General features: G+C 34.7%; 1 pseudogene; it reads right to left on the bottom strand.

Annotated features, from left to right (window-relative positions):
* Positions 1 to 7,594: 7,594 nt before the first annotated feature.
* LOC100917385 lies at positions 7,595 to 19,091 on the bottom strand (annotated as a pseudogene).
* Between the last annotated feature and the right edge of the window lie 697 nt (positions 19,092 to 19,788).

The raw sequence follows: 19,788 nt of genomic DNA on the forward strand, positions 1-19,788 counted from the left end.
CAATGGGGGGGGGGGAAGGAGGTAGTTGTGGTGGCAGAGGAGGAACTACCATTGCAAGTCTTATCCTTTAAAAATGCGCAGGGATCTGCTTGATGCTAATACACATGTGATAGGTTGATATGCTATCATGTATGCATAAATGGAGAATTCTACTCTACATTTTAAAGCATGTGACTATTATCTATCCTCTTATTAAATGTTGAAGATATTTAAATTGTCTGTTATCAGAACCTAGTGTGTACATACAAAAGTTTCCCATAGGTACAGCTCTTTCCTTTACTGATTATGAATGAGGAGGAAAAACTGCTAAAGGTCTCTGGATTTTGGAAGGCTTTCTGACTTTCTCTCACCCAGAGCCATTATGAAGGCATGAGTTTATAATGGATAAAGAAAGAAAAATAAGATTTTTATTAAAAGCTACCATTGTAAGGAAATTTATTGCTTTTACATACACAATGCTAATGGTGTTTACAAAAAGGAATGCATAAATGTTCCCAAAATGTCCAGTAACCAATCTGTTTCTTAAAGTTACTTCTTAGAGATCCTTGGATTTCCATCATCCCTTAATGGAGCAGTATTACTTTGAAGATGATATCAAGAAGGAAGAAAAAAAGAATGACTGCTGCAGAGTAGTGCTGATGTGTGGACATGGCTATCTGTTGTAGACAAAACTTAAGGAGATCAAGGAAATAGCATTCCTAAAAAGAAATAAAAATGACACCCAATATTTCAGAGACCTCCTTATAGACCAAATAATCATTATATCTCCATATCTCTTATAGCCACCTACTTCTCTATAGACACACACAGTTCAGGCCTCTATCACTTCTTGATGGATTATGGTAAGAGGTCTCTCCCATTTCCTATCCTCTACATAACTGTCAAGGAAATCTTCCTAAATATATCACAACCCTGTAGGGAAAAGCTTCTGTACATCTCTACTGCCCTTGGGATAAATAGCAGACATTTATGAGATCTTTAAATGTTGCACAGTACTTCAAATATCTTATCCCATTTGATCTTCACTGTAGTCATGGGAAATAAAAACTAACATCTCTATTAGCAAATGAGTAAGGTCAGAATCAGTGAAGCTAAGTGATTTGACCATTGTCACCTGGAAAGTAAATGTCAGAAGCTAGATTTGAACCCAGATAGCTGCTGACTCCAAATACATCTTTTGATCCATTGCAGCAAATAAACTCTCTCAAATCTAGAGTCCTCAGCCTACAGTTTAAAGTCTTCAATAACCTAATTCCAGCAACCTGTCTAGTCTTATTTCCCATTGCTACACTGCACACACTCTATGTAATAAGATAAGCAAGCTGGATTACTTGTCTTTCTCTGAATTTGACATTCCATTTCTCACCTCTACACATTTACACAAACTGTCTTTCCTGCCTAGAATGCATTTTCTCCTTATCTCCACCTCTCATAATTACTATCTCCTTTTAAGCCTTAGCTTAAATGCTGCCTTCCCCAAAAGCTTTCTCTATTTCCAGGCCCCTATTTTTAAATGTTCTCTCTCTCTTCAAATTACCTTAAATTTAATTTTTGGCATATATATCATTCAGTCAGTCATTTTTTTCCCGTCATGTTCAACTCTTTATGAGTCCATTTGGAATTTTCTTAGAAGAGATACTGGAGTGTGTCGTCATTTCTTTTGAGAAAACGGAGGCAAACAGGGTTAAGGAATTTTCCTAGGATTATAAAGCTAATTAGTAAAACTGAGACCATATTTGAACTCAGGAAGAATAATTCTCCTGACACCAGACCTGGCTCTCTATCCACTGTGTCCCCAAATATATGCCATATCCCCTTTGTAAAATGTAAGTTCCTTAAAGTCTTTGTATATCCAGAGTGACTTGTATATATCATAAAAGATCTTAACAAATATTAGTTTAATTGAGATGAGTGAGCAGGGTTTGGAAGACTCATTTGCTCTCCATGTCAGTTCTATCTTTTCCAGGTCAAGGTAGTTGTTATATTTAGAAGAAATATGATTATTTTTACAAATAAGCTCACTAATCATCATCTCTTTTAAGTAGGAGAGTGTTTTCCTTTAATTAATTCTATACGAGATTAGAAACTTTGTTACCGTTGTCTAAAATCAAAATTTTGGGGTTTCAAAATTTCTCAGCATTCTACACTAGAAGATCCCAAAGACAAGATATTGTGGGTAAAAATAATAATAATAATAATAATAATGTCAGGATTTTAGTGCAACCACACCACCATACAGGAGAAAGAAAAGAGAAAGTAACATGAAAGAATGAGCAATGCTGACATCTGAAAAGAGTATATCAGAGCATAGCAGAGACTTAAATCTTGAGCCAAGAAAGATAATTAGACAAAGCTTTGTCCTGGGGTCTAGCTATCAGCCACTTACCTGAAACAGCCTTACTAAATCATTTCCATTCCCCAACAAGAAAATAAGGTCTTTATTTAAAGAACAACATGATTTTCAGAAAAGCCAACATAATCATTTTTCAGGTGTCTTAAATGTTCATATTACCCATGGCCTAGGATCACCACCATGGCCAGAGATTTGCACAGACCAGGCTTAATCATTATGGTTAATCCAACAAAAGAAATCATTATTTCTTTTTGGCTCATTGTCCCCTCATTTTGGGTAATGTTAAATAATCGTTGTATAGCTTGCATCTAATTTTCATCATAAGCAGATAAAGTCCTCAGGTCTCAAATAAATGTTCAAGTGCATGCTGGATATGGGAGAATCTTTCTTTCACCCCACAACAATGCAGAAAATGTTAAGGACACACTGGATCCTAAAAGCAATCAGCTACCCCAGAAAGTTTCTAATTGTGAGGTTGCTTTTAAGGCAATCCTTCAGCACTCTGGTCAGCATTTATTTTTGCCTAGAGAGCTATACATTACATCCTTGCCCAAGATTCATTGTAACACTCTATGGGTTAGATCCCCCACCCATAAGGTAAATATATTTTAGGGGTTGATGAACAAGCAACTCCTTCCTATCTGACCTTTGCTATCCAAGTAACTCACTTTAATAGCGGTGATGGGAATTGAAAGGTTCAAATTTCTTGACCCTATGATGTGGCTTTTAGCTGCAGGAACCCTGCTGGCAATCCTCTTCTTTCTCCAAGACGAATGCTTTTGAGGAAAAATTCTCCTTTTAGAATGCTAGTATTCAATCTCTCAACCCAGGGGTCACCTAAAAGGCAACTCTTCCTGATTACAAGATGGAATTCCCAAATCATTCTACTTAAGGAATTTGAAATTCTCTTTCTACAAAGAAGTTATTATCTACAGAATTACAATATCACTGAGTTTTAGAGTTGGAAGAGACTTCCTAATCTGATTGATATAATACACTTCTGAGTCATTTTACAGGAGAGTATCACACTCATATTTGTGATGACCGCATTAGCACCCAGGGTATTTTAAATTTAGCCAGAGTCAGGATAAACGAAAGTCCTTGATCCTTATTCTTTGTGGAGGTGAATGGGAATGGCCATAAGAAGTGAAAGCAATCCCAACACAAATCCGGCCAGGAATGACCCTGGCTTTCTCACTCCACCCATCAAATCCTCCATCCAATCTCCTATACAACAGATCAAACTTGCACAGAGAGTGGGCAGGGGCACTCTTTCTCCAAGCATATATTAATAGAGTATTGTCCAATTGGTATTTAGCCATAAGTGCTCAGACTGGACCAGAGTGCATCTGATCAGCTTCAGCCCAATTCAATATTCATCCTCTGATACCTGACCTTCTTCCATTTTCGATACATTTCTTTTTTTAATCTAAATTATTTATTGAATTACCTCCAAATTAGATTCTTTGAATAAATTCCATTTATCTTTTTCATTGTAATTGTTTCCCTGAATGTTTCTTACTCAGAAAGAGGGAACAAAGAGAGAAGAGAGAGGGAGAGAAAGGAGGGAGGCAATAGGAGCGAGAAAGGAGAGAGGAAGAGAAACAAGAAAAAGGAAGTAAAGAGAGAATATTAGTCTTATAAACTGGTTTTTTTATATAAGGAAGGGGCAGTGTGTCTGACAAAAGTTCTTTTTCTGAGTCCCAACAAGACAATCATCAGAAGTTCCTTGTCTCCTACCAGAAAGAACATAGTGGACATGAACACAGTCCATGGGGAGATGCCTCAGAAACATTTCCCATAAAAGGTCCAAAAATTGTTGTCTTGGGTTGATTGGGGAACTTATAAAACTAATGATGAAATTCACTGATTTATTGCCCCCATATTTTTTTCAATTACCTCCAATAAAAGTCATGAATCAATATCCTTTACCTCAAAGGCAATGTGTTTAATATTTATGGAATCTGTAATTTCATCAGTAAAGAAATTTTCCAGTCTGGAAATCCCTCCACTAGAGTTTGCCACTTGCTCATGGTTACCCAATTAGTATGTTCCAGAGAAAGGACTTGAACATAGCTTCTATCTACTACACAGTTCTGCTTCTTGTTTATGTAAGACAGATACAAATTTTCTTAACTCATCTACTGCATCAGTTCCTACATTGAACATAAGTTCTGACTTCATGTCACTACTTATTTATGTATTAATTAAAGCATGAGTGGAGAGAAAATTTACACTTCATGTTTAATGAACAGATAAGCCACTTGGCCAAAACCTGAAAATGGCTCTCAAATACTTCACTCATCCTGAGTGCATCTGTAAGGACTGGACCATCTGCCACAGGAAAGATTGAAAAGGAACATTGGATATTAATTTAATTGGGAAAAAAAGATGGCCAGTTGCCTCTGGATAATCATCATGGACCCTGTGATTCTCTAGAGTATAAGAACTGGGCCTGTAATCTCACTGGTTTACAAAACTCTCTATTGAAGAAATTCCTTCTCCCAACGTAATTTGTCATCTTCTCTGAAACTTATAGGTAATCAACTAGTATAATTCATGGTTAAATGACTTGTCTAGAATCATAGAGTCATAATATTTCAAGGCCAAGATGTAAGAGATCCTGCTTCTAGCCCAGCTCCCTTCCCCCATAGCCATTATTTAGAAAGCAACAACTATGGATAAGCAGCCAGTCATCCCCATCAATTGCCACTCCTGAGGAAATCAAGCAAAAATACCTAAAGCAGCAAGGTACTTTGAAAGAGACAGGAAGAGGTACCAAGCAAGTCAAACTACCAACACCAACCACTGAACAACTGCTACCAATAGAAAGGTAAACTCAAGAGACTTGGAATAGTAGTGCTTCCTAAAACAAAAATCCTTGTTCCATTCCTACCTCCTGTAGTGATCAATCTGGGAACCAAATTTTGTAGAGATGCCACTTAGCAATTGTTTCTGCAGGCACTGAAGCCACACTTCAACAATCTTAGCTACTAAAGACCCAGAAAAAAAAGGTCTTCTATACCAGACTTTGGCAATGTTAAATAATTCACATGAAAAAAGTTATGACTTTATCAATGAAAAGGATGTTAAAGAAGATTCATTATCTTCCACTTTGCCATGAGCACTTAGGACTTAGGGACCTTTCCATGCGACTTGAAGCTAAAACTTCCTAAAAGAGGGGAACTAGATGGTACATTAGTACAGAGAACACTGCACTTTGAATCAGGAAGACAAGCTCAACTCTTGTCCCTCTGTCATCCTATACATTTAAAATTTCTCTCAGCTTCAGTGTCCTCATCTGCCAAATGGGATAACAATACCACCTATTTCAAAGGGCTGTTTTAAGAACAAACTGAGATAACATGTAAAGTGCTCTATACTGTGAAAGTATAAAATATTATTATTGTTGCTATCTGCTTTCTTCCATTAGAACGTCAATTTTTTTGAGAGATGGGACTGTCTCTACTTTTGTATTTGTAACCCCAGAACTTAGTACAGTGCTTTATATATAACAGACACTTAATAAATATTTTTCCATTCATTCATTTATAATTGTAGTTGACATTCATCTTAAAATCAAAAATATTCTCAAAGAAACATGCTACCCATTGCCTTCTAAGTACTAGTTGTCAACAAAATGGCCATTTTAGCCAACTGAAATAAAGTGGCATCTCTGTACATACGAAAAGAGCTTCTTTTTACCTTTAAAATTGAGGTAGTTCAAAAATACTGACCATGTTTCACTGGGTTTTTTCACTCCATTAAGTCTGCAATGGTCATCTCAAAGAAGAAAGAAAGAACAAGGAATTAAAAAGTTGGGACAAGATAAATACTCCTTTCTTGTCCCCATGAAGGTTTTTCTTGATGCTGAAAGGTGTAATGTAGCTCCACTTTATAAATGCAGGGAATTCATCATGGCACTCCAAAGGTAATGGAAACGCTAAGTCAATTTTAGCTTTTATAACTGTCAAACAGCAAATGATGTGAGGCACACAGCAGATGGCAGCTCTTTTCTGCATGGGAGTACAACCACTGGCAAAGATGGGTTTCCCTCCAAAGGGTATGTTATAAATTATGTTTCCAATCCACCCTCTGCCTAACCCTCCCACCACCTCCAGTCCCCACTCCCCTCTAAAAAGAAATGCAAACTGACTCTCTATAATTTAAATTTAGTGCTACCAAGGAAAGGAACATTCTGTGCCCGGAGAACATTAACACAAGATAAAGCAGAAATAAAAAGCCAATGTGTTGATACTCTACTGCATCTGCCACAAATGATAAAAATCGTCTTTCCTCCCTGCTGTGTGGAGCTGTGACTCTGACTTTAATTCTCTCATCAGGTTCTATTGTCTCCAGATCTTTAGAGCTTAGTATGAAGTTGTTTTGGTAGGTTTTTTTCAGTTTGTTTGTTTTTTTTTTTTTAAAGGAGCATCTGTTGTATGAAATGGGCTTCTTTTCCTCCATTGTGAACAGCTCCTACTTTCCATGTCTGTTTCTATCCTTGGCACAAAAAGATTCAAGACTATGATAGACACTGCAGCTCAGTTCTTATTCTGTTTTTATGAAAAAATTTCTGAGAAGCCTCACCTAGTGGGATGCTAGAGGAAAAGAAATTTTCCTCTTCCAGTACAAGGAGATTTGAAGGAGGTTGTGCTTCCCTTAGGATAATACCTTCTTCTGTGGACAACTAGACTTTTATGTAGATCATGAGAGCGAAAGAAAAAAAATTCTCCATTTACAAAATGGGTATTTCTAGTTTCTGATATGCCTTAAATAACAATTGTAACAGCAAAATTGAAAACAATGTTTCAGTGAAGAGTTTCTAGGAAAGATTTTCTCATGAAAACAAGGAATTTCAGAATCAAAAGGGATCTTGGGAGCTAGCTAATCTAATACATGTTCTAGAAAGACACTTTTACAACATAACCAACATTCATCCAGTCTCTACTTAAAGACCTCAAAGGCAGAGAAATCTACTGCCCATATATCTGATTCTTCATAACTTCCATCCAATGTTGCTCATTCTGCCTCCTAAGGATGAATAAATATATAATCCCATTTCCATATCATGTTTTTTAAATACTGAAACAGTATTTCTCTGACCTCCTCTTATTTATCCAGGCTAAAAATAACCATTTCCCTAATATGACAAAAAAGAAAAATTTTGAATGTTGAAGGAGATATAGAAAAACTGAGATACTAATAGACTGTTTGCCGCTGTTGTTTTTTTTTTTTTAATAAAAAGTATTTTTATTTTATGTCAGAATAAGTGTTTTCTTCTCAGAACATGGCCTTTGGCATCTTTTCCAGCTTATTCATCAGTTTGTTGCATTGTGCCTTTCTCAAAAACATAGATATCATCCAAAAATTTTCTCATATCCTTGTTTGTGACTATGATGGCCTGTTGGGTCAGGGCAGCTGAGTCTGATAGAAGTTCAATATCATGTTCTTTAAGAATTAATTCATCTTTTTTGGACTTGAGAATCAGTATAAGCAACACCTCATCTCCTACATGCTTTTTGGATATATTTTTTTCAACCAAGAAATTTCCAATTTTGACAAGTGAACCATTTGCTTTAATAACAACATTGATGGGGAAGTAAGTGTATAGAGACCTCATCTTGTAACAAAATCCCAGACCTGTGATCACGTTGTGTCTATGACTGCAGATTGTACTCAAAGTTGCAAATTCTTTTCTATTTCTCCATTACTTGTTCATCCGGAGCCTTTTTTCTTCTTTCAGTAGAAATCCCTACAGAGGATTCTTCTGGGCTCCTTCACAATAACCCTTAAGAGACACATCAATATTTTCATGATTATATGAAGTCTGATTATTTAGAATGGTCTTTATTCTAAAAGTAAATGGGTCAAAGCTCTAATACATTGTTGAAAGAAGCTATGAACTAATCCAACCATTCTGGACAGCAATATGTAACTATGACCAAAAGACTATAGAACTGCACATGTCCTGTAATCCAACAACACTACTAAAGGTCTATATCCCAAAGCCAAAAAGAAGGATAAGGACCTATTTGTACAAAAATATTTATAGCAGATCTCTTTGTAGTAACTAAGAATTGGAAATCGAAAGGATCCCTATCAACTGGGGCATAACTAAACAAGGTATGGAATATGATTGCGATGGAATATTATTCTGCTATAAGAAATGACAAGCAGGATGATTTCAGAAAAACCTACAAAGATTTATATGAACTGATGCATAAAGATCAGAACCAGGTGATTGCTGTATGCAGTAACAGCAATATTTTTGATGAAGGATTTGGGAATGACAACTACTCTCAGTAATACAAGAATCCAAGATAATACCAAAGGATTAATGCAACATGCTCTCTGCCTCCAAAAAAAGAACTTAAGATTGTTTAAATCCAGACTGAAGTATGCTATTTTTTACTTTCTTTCATTTTTTTTCTTTTATTCAAGTCTTCTTATATAAAATAACTGATATGTAAATGTTTTACATAACTGCATATATATAATCTATATTTGATTACTTGTCATCTCAGAGAGGGAGAAGAGGAGGAAGGGAGGGAGGGATAAAATTTGGAACTTAAAATTTTAAATAAAAAGGCTTTTAAAAATAAAAAAAACATGAAGAATATGCAAAGAAAGACAATTTCAACATTAAAATATTGTCCATAGTTTTAAAAAAAAAAGTCATTTCCTTTAATAGATGCTCATAAGGCATAAAGCTGGGACCAAGCTCTATTTTGCTTACTTTCTCCTGTATAAAGGTTCCAGTTTATCAATGTGATGACAAAATTCCTAAATTTTGTCAACCAGTACAAAAAACAATACTCCAAAAGTTTCCTAGTAAGGATGGAATATAATAAAATTATCACCTTGCCTTTAGAAGCTATGCTTTCATATGCAGCTCAAAATGTGCACTCTGTTGATGCATATTGAACTTGTAATATGCCTGATTTTAAACTTTTAAATCTGATTTTTAAACTCATGTATGACTTTGGTTTGTTGTTATTATTTAGTCATTTTATTTTTCAGTCTAGTCTGACTTTTTCTGACCTCATTTGGGGTTTTCTTGACAAAGATACTGGAGTAGCTTGTCATTTCCTTCTCCAACTGATTTTATATATGAGAAAACTGAGGCAGAGTTAAGTGACTTGCCCAAGAGCACACAGCTAATTAGTACCTGAGGTCAGATTTGAATTCAGGAAAATAAGTGTTCCTAGCTCCAATCTGGCATTCAATGTACTGTACCACCTAGCTGTCACAACTTTATTTTAATTCTCATTACATTTTATCTTGGTAGATAGAACCCCACTTTGAGAGCATGTCTTTTTTTTTTGTTCCTCCTTCCTTCATTTTACACATTAGCTACTTACTTCTCTTACCTTTGTGTTACTGGCAGATTAGAGAAGCATGACTTCTCTGCCTTTATTCACATAACTGATTTTTTTAATGTTAAATAGAATACATCTCTAAGACAGATGAAGGGAAGCAGATAGGTACATCATAGGAACAATCCCTTCAAAATGACATCAAACCATCAATGATTTTTTGAGTCAAGTTGTTGAATCTTATTATGTTATAATCTGATCCTTGTCTCACCATCTTTTTCGTAGAAATAGTGAGATATTTATAAAATACATTGCTAGATAAAGCATCTCTATACCAGGCAATACAAACTTGGGCTGGCACAATCTGTTCTTGTACACGCCTCTTCCTTCTTCCCTGTCTAGATATTTACCACCATTACTTTAAAAATCCATTCTAAAATTTTGCCAGGAATCAAAGTCAAGTTCACTAATCTGTAATTTTTTTTTCTTGAAAATCAGGATATTTGCCCGTCAGCAATCTTGCAGTGCTTCCCCAATATTCCAGTTTTTCAAATATCACTTGATAGTAGATCAGTAATCACCTCCGCCAGTTTTTTCAGTACCTGAGGACATAAGACCAGATGATTTGATTTTGGGACAGTTAGGTAGCATAGTGGGTAGCATACCAGATCTGGAGTCAAAAAGATTCATCTTCCTGAGTTCAAATCTTGCTTCAGACCTCTTAGCTATATGACCCTGGGCAAGTCACTTTACCCTGTTTGCTTTAGTTTCTACATCTGTAAAATGAGCTAGAAAAGGAAATAGCAAACCATTCTTGTATCTCTTCCATGAAACCACAAGATGAGATCTCAAAGATTAAGACATGACTGAAAATGACTGAACAACAAAAAATTCTGTTTCATCAAAGGCAATTAGATGTCCTCTTATTATCTCCTTACTTCTTTTAGTTTATCAATTCCCTGTTAGCCATTTCTCTTCCATCCTTTCCAGTTTTGGGGGGGAAAGGAAAAGGAAGAAAGGAAAAAAAAAGAGTGACAGACCCTATTTCTTCTCTCACCTGTCATAAGTAACTGTTTAAACTAGCCTCCATTTCACTGTAAATCAAGCAAGATATTCATTTCCATGTGTTTCCATTTTATTCTCATTCCAGTAGCTTTCTGACTTTCATAATAGGTTTTTATCATCAACCAATGTCCTTCTCTAAGTAAAGAATAAGGTTGTAAGATCTGACAAACTTATATCTGAGACTTGAATACTAAAGCCTTTATCCTTCTAAGGAAAATTGTTCTTAGCAATAATTTCTGATTCAGAATTTCTTACCTGGCTTTTTATTTTTATAAACACTGTCAGGAAAGTGTTTGTAAACTCAGAGCTCATTTAATTGACAAAGATTTTATATATATAAGTATATATATATTCATCAAATTCTCCTTGCCTTGTGAAATCAATTTTTAAAATTTCCTGAATTATACCCTAAATATTATTGTGAAATGTGGGATTCTTAATTATTAATAACCAATATCTTAGAGATTCAAAGCTTCCCCCCTCCATAACTATGGGTCAGTTAAACAGTTTGATTTGTTTGCTGTTTAATGATATGTTTATCCATGATAGTCTTTGGTCTAAGAGAGACAAGAAATATGGAATTCTTCTGTGACAATTCAAAGGTCATTCTACCCAGCAGGAAAAGAAATATAAAACAAATTGAGCAGTTTTGCCTTTCCTCTGTTATCATTGTTCTTTATCTCTTTTTTGATCCTTCTCTTTTCTCTAACATTATTAAAAACAAATAAAAAAAGTCTTTTGTTATGATTGGCTTTCCCCATCAACCTCTGATCATTCTAAGATTTAACATTATTAATGGTTTTCTTTCAGTAATATGTTTCACTTTCACATTCATCTTTTGTTAACTACTTTTGATTCCATCTTCTAAATTCATTTAAAAACTATTAATCGGTGAATTTGTCTGTGCATCCTTATTAGTCTCTTTGGCCAACTAAATTTTCCCTCTCATTGGAATTGTTTTATTGATATCCTGAGAATGATAATCAACCAACCCTTCAATAAAAGAAGGAATTGGAGAGATTGGGGTATCACTCTATGGGGGATTCATCCAAGATAATTGTGGAACTCTAATAATCATATCATCAGAAAGACTAAACCAGTAGAAGACAGTCTATTCAAACAAAAGCAAGCTTTCAATTAATTATAGCAGCTTCTTGATTTATCCTTCATAATCTATCTTGACTATACTTGCATCCATATCAGATAAGTGAAAAACTGGGGCAATAGTCTTTTCAAAAAGATTTCTAGAATTACCTTTTCAAACTGCAAGGTTAAGAAAGATAGTTGCCATCTTCATTGTGTATTGGAAGGATTTTGCTGATCTCCAAACACCTAAGTTTTTGATAGGCTGCTTTCCTTGGTAGATTATCATAGTGTTTCCCAGAAAACAGATGTCCTCCCCAGGTTAATAGACACACTCCAAATATAGTTTTCTTCCAGTAGTTGCAAAAGGTTTTGATAAGTCGTCTTCTCTAGTATGCCAGTAAAAAAAAAATGTGACCTCTCCCATGGAAGAGAGAAATTTTATCTGTGAACTCTACAAAGTAGACCCCAGAAGATAATTATATCTAAGGGAAGCTTCATAAGGACTTTCTTTGAACTACTTTCCAGTCATGTCTTCTAGCAAATCTATTTGGTACCTATAAAAATTAAGCTTATGGGTTTTACTACTTTTGCCTTTTTCGGATTTTGTCCCTAGTAAACTTCTAACTATTTCATCTATGACTTCTTTCCTATGGGTGCTGATGTTAAAAATTATTAACAAATTTGAGATATTTGCTCATCTTCCATTTTTTTGCCAAACAATAGTGTGTTATCTCCACAAATAAAAAAAATTAAGAAATAGAAAGTGAATCATCTTCACCGTCTTTGTATTTCCTTTGAGTTCAATTCATTAAACATTTACTAGCCTCTTCACATTTTCCAGGCACTGTGCAAAACATTGAGGGAGATACTAAGACATGAAATAGATTCTATTCTTGATGAACTTACAATTTAATGGCAGATGGGGATCAGGGTGTACACAAATATCTATAAATCAAGGGAGAATGAAATTAGTGAAAAGATAAGAGAAAAGCTTAATAGTATGAGAAATTTGAAAATAGAATAGTTATCTGGGATGATCAAGGAAGACTTCATGAAGGAGGCTACAACTGATTTGGGTTTTAAAGGGAGGTAAAATCTTCAACAAGATGGAGCTGAGGATAGAAGGAATCTATTCTAGATACAGAGTAAAAGGCAAGTAGATAAAAGAAGTCAAGATATGAACAAGGAACAGAGATTAGTCTGGGTTGGCCAATAGAAAAATAGTTTATGACTAGACACTATTCCTGGGAAGGCATTCTCTGACACCAAACCATTGCATAGCTTTGGCAGTAGAAGAAAACTCTGCCATAGAATAATTTTAAACTGTTCTTACCAATGGAGGGTTCCATTGAAACAACTGAGATCCTTGTGAACTGAATAGGAGTGATGAGTTAGAGTGGGATGACATAGCCCAAAATCTATTACCCATTAGTAATATATCATGCCCTATCCAAACGATACAGCTAAGAAAAGGTGACTAATCATCATTGGCTATTCCTGCCTATGCTAGCAAAGAATAAAGTATCCAAAAGATGGGTAGAAGAATAAAACAGCCAGGATAAAGTGAATAACTATTCTTTGAATAACTAAGTGTAAATAAGGGAAACATTTCAGAATTCAAGCATAATTCTACTGCCTTCCAGGTGTGGCCTTAATAGTAGATATGGAAGTAAGCACTATTTTCCCTCATTGCTCTTTGTGGATTTTAGATTTACAGATTATAGCTAATGTTCTGTGATTTTTAAAATTTTAAAATATTTCTCAATGACCCAAATATAATTACTCAGATGAAATTCAGGTGAAATATACATGCAGCTCCCAAAGCCTCAAAAGTGAACAAGGAATCAGATAGGATCCCTTTAGTTGAGGCAAAAATAGTTGAGGCATACAGGATGCTGAGCTAGCCAGAGTACTATTAGAAAGAACATTTCATGGCAGCTGACAGTTGATTCTTCTGAAACAGGGAATTGCTGTTCATCCACGTGCTATGTGAGCTAGTTAGAATGCTCACTAGGGGTATGACACTGCTCTGGACACAGACACTAGATTAATTATTAACGTCATCAAGTCCTAATTTTTTTCTCTTTTTTGTCTGTGTGTGGGAAGTGTTATAACACTCCATGTGCTGGGTTCTGTGACCCAATGTGCCACCCACCTTCTTCTACCCACATGTCCCCAAAAGTGCTATATAGAACATGTTCATTAACATTAATTTCGTTGAAGGATTTCTCACCATCCCTAAACAAAAATGGAGAGATCTTGGAAGTATTGCAAACACAGGACAGTTTTCAAGACAATCATTTTTTATGACTGTTTTGTAAGGAAGAGAGATACCTCTTCATTTTTCTCAAGTATGGTCACTTCTCTGACAATTGTTTAGAACCCATGATACAGACCAAGCCCAAAAGAAGTCTAGGCTTTGGATTTCAAGAAATCAAACATAGGTAAGCTAACATCCAGGAGGATGTCTGATCTGACCATACATAGGAACAGGACCTTCAATCTCTCTATCTCAGAGCAAATGGCTTGAGACCCTCACTTCATTTCTCTGTCCTTCAGTTTAAAATAAAGTGTTTATAGTGATTGAGGAATGGCTAAACTAGTTTCAGTAGATGGATGTAATAGAATATAACTGCATTGTAATAAATAATAAATGATGAATGAAAAGCACAAAGAATTCACAAGTAAAAAAATGGGGATGACATGGTTAAACCATAGTTCTGAAAAAGATTGAGGGGCATCGATTAACTGTAAGCTTCATATTAATCAGTAATATAAGGTGATCCTAGATTACATCAAGACAGGCATCTCTTCTAGGACAAGGGAGGTAAATGTCTCAATATACTCTGCTTTCATCAGATTTTATCTGGAATATTATACTCTTCAGTGCTGAATACCAATGGTTTAAGAAACACATTTAAAGTTGAAAAGATATGCGTCCATTTAATATGAGAATCATTTTGAAAAAATAGTGAATTCTTAGGCTAGAAAAGAGAAGACCCAAGGAATACACATCTGTCTTCAAATATTTGAAGAATTATTTTGTGGAAGAGAATTAGGTTTGTTCTATTTGGCCGCAAAAGGTAAAATCAGAAGTAATGCGTGAAATTTGCAGAGAATCTAATTTAATCTTGGTACAAGAGAAAAAAACAGCTATTAGAGTTGGACAAAACTGAAATGGATTTCCACAAGAAATAATGAGTTCTCCCTCCTTGGGTGTCTTTCAGTTGAGGCTAGGTGACCTCTTGTTAGGTATTTTATAACAAAGATTCTTTCCTTATATATGTTAGACTAGATAACCACTGAGATACTTTTTAATTCTCAAACTCTGTGATATGTAAGATGTGTAGGAAGACAATTGATACAAAATGAAATATAACCAGTAAAATAAAATACACAATGGAAATATAAAGAAAAAAGGAAAGGGCAATAAAATAAACAAAACTAGATGTTAAGAAATTATAATTACCAATCTTGAAGCTTCCTCCCCCAAAAGAAGAGATGATCCCTCTTTACTTCTTTTGTGGCACTCTACACATGATTAGCTTGTTAAACTAGATATTTATTTTTTTTCCTTTTTTTATTCATTATTATAAAGAATGGCCCTTTGGGAGCAATAAAGTTTTAAGAAATGTAGATGATATAAAAAAGACAACAATAAAATTTTAATTAAATAAAATAAAGGAGGTGAACTAAATTATCCCATCATTATAAATTTCAAAGGGTTGGAGAATATTAAGTATAATATTTACACACTATAAATATGAGTCTTTAGAAAATTCTTCATCAGTAACAGTACAAAAAAATAATATGTTCCATGATTTTGATATCAAATATCACAATGTAAGTATAATACAGATATAATAACACAAAAAGTGATGCAGTGAGTTCTAGACAAAAGTTACTTCAATGATCATTGAATATTATCATCTTTAGATTTTGAATGTATAATATGAATTTTTAATATCAAGATGATATTTTTTAAAATCTAGGTATATTGATCAGTTGCTTAGTTTATAGCACCAAAACCTGAATATTCCAACATATGGTATTGTGTAAAGCAAATATGCAAATTATCAGCCAACACTTGCACATTTCATTTGAATTCTTCAATAGTATATTAACATAGTCACAGCCATTTCCAATGAACTAGCTCCAAAGCTGACTGGCCCTGGAACTTACATATCTCCTTTGTTTAAGTGCTCCAAAAAAAAGAGAAGAAAGGAAATGAAAGAGAATAGAAGGAGGGAGGGAGAGAGGGAAAAGAAGAGAGGAGGAAAAAGACAGACACAGAGACAGAGAGAGAAGAGGAAAAGAGGGTATAGGACATCACATATCCTTTTGTATTAAAGCTTTCTCCTTCACTTGGGTGTATTATAATTTCCTATGCTTGTACATTTTTCACTTACTAGAATTAAACTTCACTCCTCTGGTCTTCTTTGCTGTGCTCAGAAATCTCTTCAAGCCTGAAGATCACTTCAGCCCTAGAATTCACACATTAGACATACCCTCACCTCATAGCCTGTCCCTCTGACTAGATGGCTCCTCAAAGAATCTATATTTAAGAAGGGTGCCCATGCCAGTTATCTCTTCATTTTTTGTCAGTACCCCATGGCCTGAACTGGTTTTCTTCTCCCCTCTCCCCTTTTCTGCTTTCTTTTAGATGTTAATCTCCATTAGAATGTAAATTCCTTGAGGACAAGAGTGGACCTTTTTTTTTTTGTTCATTTTTTATTTCTAATATTTAGCTCAGTACCAAGATCATAGTAAGTGTTTAATAAATGCTTCTTGATGAACCAATGATAGGAACTATGTCAATAATTTTTGTTTTTATTTCAAAATGCACATAGCATAATATTCTGCACCTCATGAGCATTCAATAAATGTTTATTGTATAAATGAATGATGAATGGATCAAAAAAGAAGAATGCAGGCTATAATTATTTTCATTGTTCCAGTGAAATCAGATAAAATATTTAATGACAGTGAAAGATTAACTCTGCACTATTGTTTATACTTATAGGATCAAATTCTTGCACATGACATAGTTTCCTATCCTGCTTCAAAACTAATTGCATATCCTGAGCAAGCCATTTAATATTCATAAACCTCAGTTTCTTCATCTGTAAAAGAGCAATAATATTTGTATTACCTTCCTTATAGTTTGTTATGAGGATCACGACAGATATCATATGCAAAGTGTTTAATAAACTTTAAAGATATATAAATATATGGCAGTGATGGTGGTGGTGGTAGTGATAATGGTGTTTGTGATGGTAGTGTGTGTGTGTGTGTGTGTGTGTGTGTGTGTGTGTGTGTGTGTGGTGTGTGTGTGTGTGTGTGTGTAGATTGATAGATAAACAAATAGATATAGATATAGATATATAAAATCATTGTTAGGGTTCCAGGGTGTCTTTATAGTATTGTATTTTAATCATAGAACTTGCCCTTATAAATTGCTAATAGAACTTTAGACACATGAGCACAATTGATCTATGAATATTGATCACTAAACTTAGAGATTCAGCAACTTCATCAGAATTAATGATTTTTCTGTGCTTAAGGACCCATTAAAGTGTCATAACTGTCAAACAACTTCTAAACATATTGTTACCTCTAATGTTCTCAAAACAATAATGCATTATTTATTAAATCTTGGTTCACAATTACTTTCCATAACACCTGACAAAGCCAATATAGTAAAAACTTCCTTCATGGGTAGCACAGATCATTTCTCTTCTTTCCATTTACTTGTAATTTATTTTTGTTAGTTAAAATAAATGTTTAGTGGTACCTTACATCATCACAATAATTTCCAAAATACCCACAAATATACATGTAAACACAACAGATAAGCCATCTCTTTTGATTTAAAAAACAAACAAAACCAGCTGATGTTCTGAGCAGATTTAATAGAACAGGCCATAGTTTGTACCAGTAGTCCCCCACTTTTCTTTTGTTCAGAGAGAAAACCATCCTCATCTTTTCCCCAAAAACAATATTGACCACTATCAAAATTAAAGGTTTAGCTTTGAAAGGTCCACCCTTTATAATCTCTTCATAAATATGATGAGCTTACTGATATATCAATACTGTATCAACATACCCATTAGTACATCATTAAGATAACAAGAATAACTCTTGATTTGAGCTCAGAGAGTAAACTATGATGTATTAGCTGATTTAGACTCATTCCTTGACTTCTATTAGAAGATAGGTTTCAATGATTTATAAAAATGATTCACTTCAAAAGAATGGTCTGTAGATTAGATTATTGACTGAGGAGCCACCTTATTCTGTGCTGAGGCTGCAAAAGAGAGTCAATGACTAACTTTGGGTTTAGAAAAAAATATATCATTAAATAATTAAATAGTACATATGCAATCATTAGCTTATTTGATCCTTATAACAACCCTTTAAGATAGATGATAGACAGATAGATAGATAGATGATAGATATTTGTAGATAGAATGCAAATATTATTACTCCTTTTGAAAGAGAAAACTAAAGCTTAGAAAAGGAATTTAGTAACTTTCAGTTACATAGCTCATAAACAAAGGAATTAGAACTCACAATGAGATTTTACTACTGACTCAGCACTCTCTATTAAGCTATGCTACTTGAGGAAATTAATAGCCTAAGTAAAGAGGCAAGAATTAAAGGCTCAGTTAATGCCATAGGTCAGAGATAGTCAATAAGTCAGAAATCCAAGTACATAGGAGGCAACAATCAAGAATCCAGGTAAAGGCAGTTAGGCAACAAGGGTTTGGGTATTCAGATTAAAAACTTGAACAATAGGTAGAAGTCTTTATAACAAAAAGCTTGAAATGGTAACATTCGATATGTAATGCATAAGTGTTCTGTGCAAAGAACTGTCTTGGGTGCTAGCAGGATACAAATGTAGCATCCAGGATACAAATGTAGCATCCTCTCACACAGGAACCTCTAGAAAGCTCTTTTAGGTTGGAAGTCATAACTCATTCAAAACCATAGTTCCCAAGTCCCCACCAATATATTTCTTTTTATGATCAATCAGAAGACACATAATTTAAAAGTGCAGAGCATTTAATTAAAATACATAGTGAATTAAATGAAAAGATTTCCTCTTACCCTACACATACAGGGTCCACTTTGTCACAGATTACCATACCATCTGTGGAGAAGGCAGATGTATAGGGAGATATTGTGCGCCAGGGAATATTTGTGAACAAGCATCCCAACAGGGAAAGCATGTGGTCAAGATTCACACCAGCAGGACATCCAGGCATTCTAATGGTGCAGCGCTAAAGAAGTTTTGTGTCATTGTGTCTTCTGCTCAGTGTCATATCTCCACTTTCTATTGCACAACTTCACTAGTTTCTGCTGCATAAATACTATATTCTGCTACTATCTACTAGTAATGCTAGTACCACGCACTTCCTTTAAGGCCATTTGCTGTTCTCTGATACCATCTGCTGGGAAGCATCTTGCAAGGAAAAGTCAAAGCTCTTTTAATCATTACAGAGCCAAACACCATGACACAGGAGCCACACTAAACCCATCAGTCAACAAAAGCCATGAAGCATCAGGCTAAGATTGTCTCTTCTGCTGAACACTCTGACCCCTGCCAACTTTATAATTTAGAATTAGGAAATCCTTTTTAACTTCTGTCAACCAACCAAGCAAGCAAGCGATAAGCCTTCAAATATCTAGCTAGTATATGTGCAAGGCACTATGTTAGGCACTTTCATATGAAAACAGAAATGAAAGAGTCCCTACCTTAAGGGAGTTTATATTCTATCTGAGGAGACCACATGGAAATATTTATATGATAGATAGATAGATAGATAGATAGATATGTGTAAATGTATATACACATGTGAATGTACATACAAAAGATGGGCAAAATAAATGATTACAGGGCAATTTGGAAGAAAAAATCAAGTACAGAGAGGGGAATAAAAAAGTGTTCACATAGAAAGGGAT

Source organism: Sarcophilus harrisii, chromosome 2 (genome assembly GCF_902635505.1).
Source record: "Sarcophilus harrisii chromosome 2, mSarHar1.11, whole genome shotgun sequence".
NCBI lineage: Eukaryota > Metazoa > Chordata > Mammalia > Dasyuromorphia > Dasyuridae > Sarcophilus > Sarcophilus harrisii.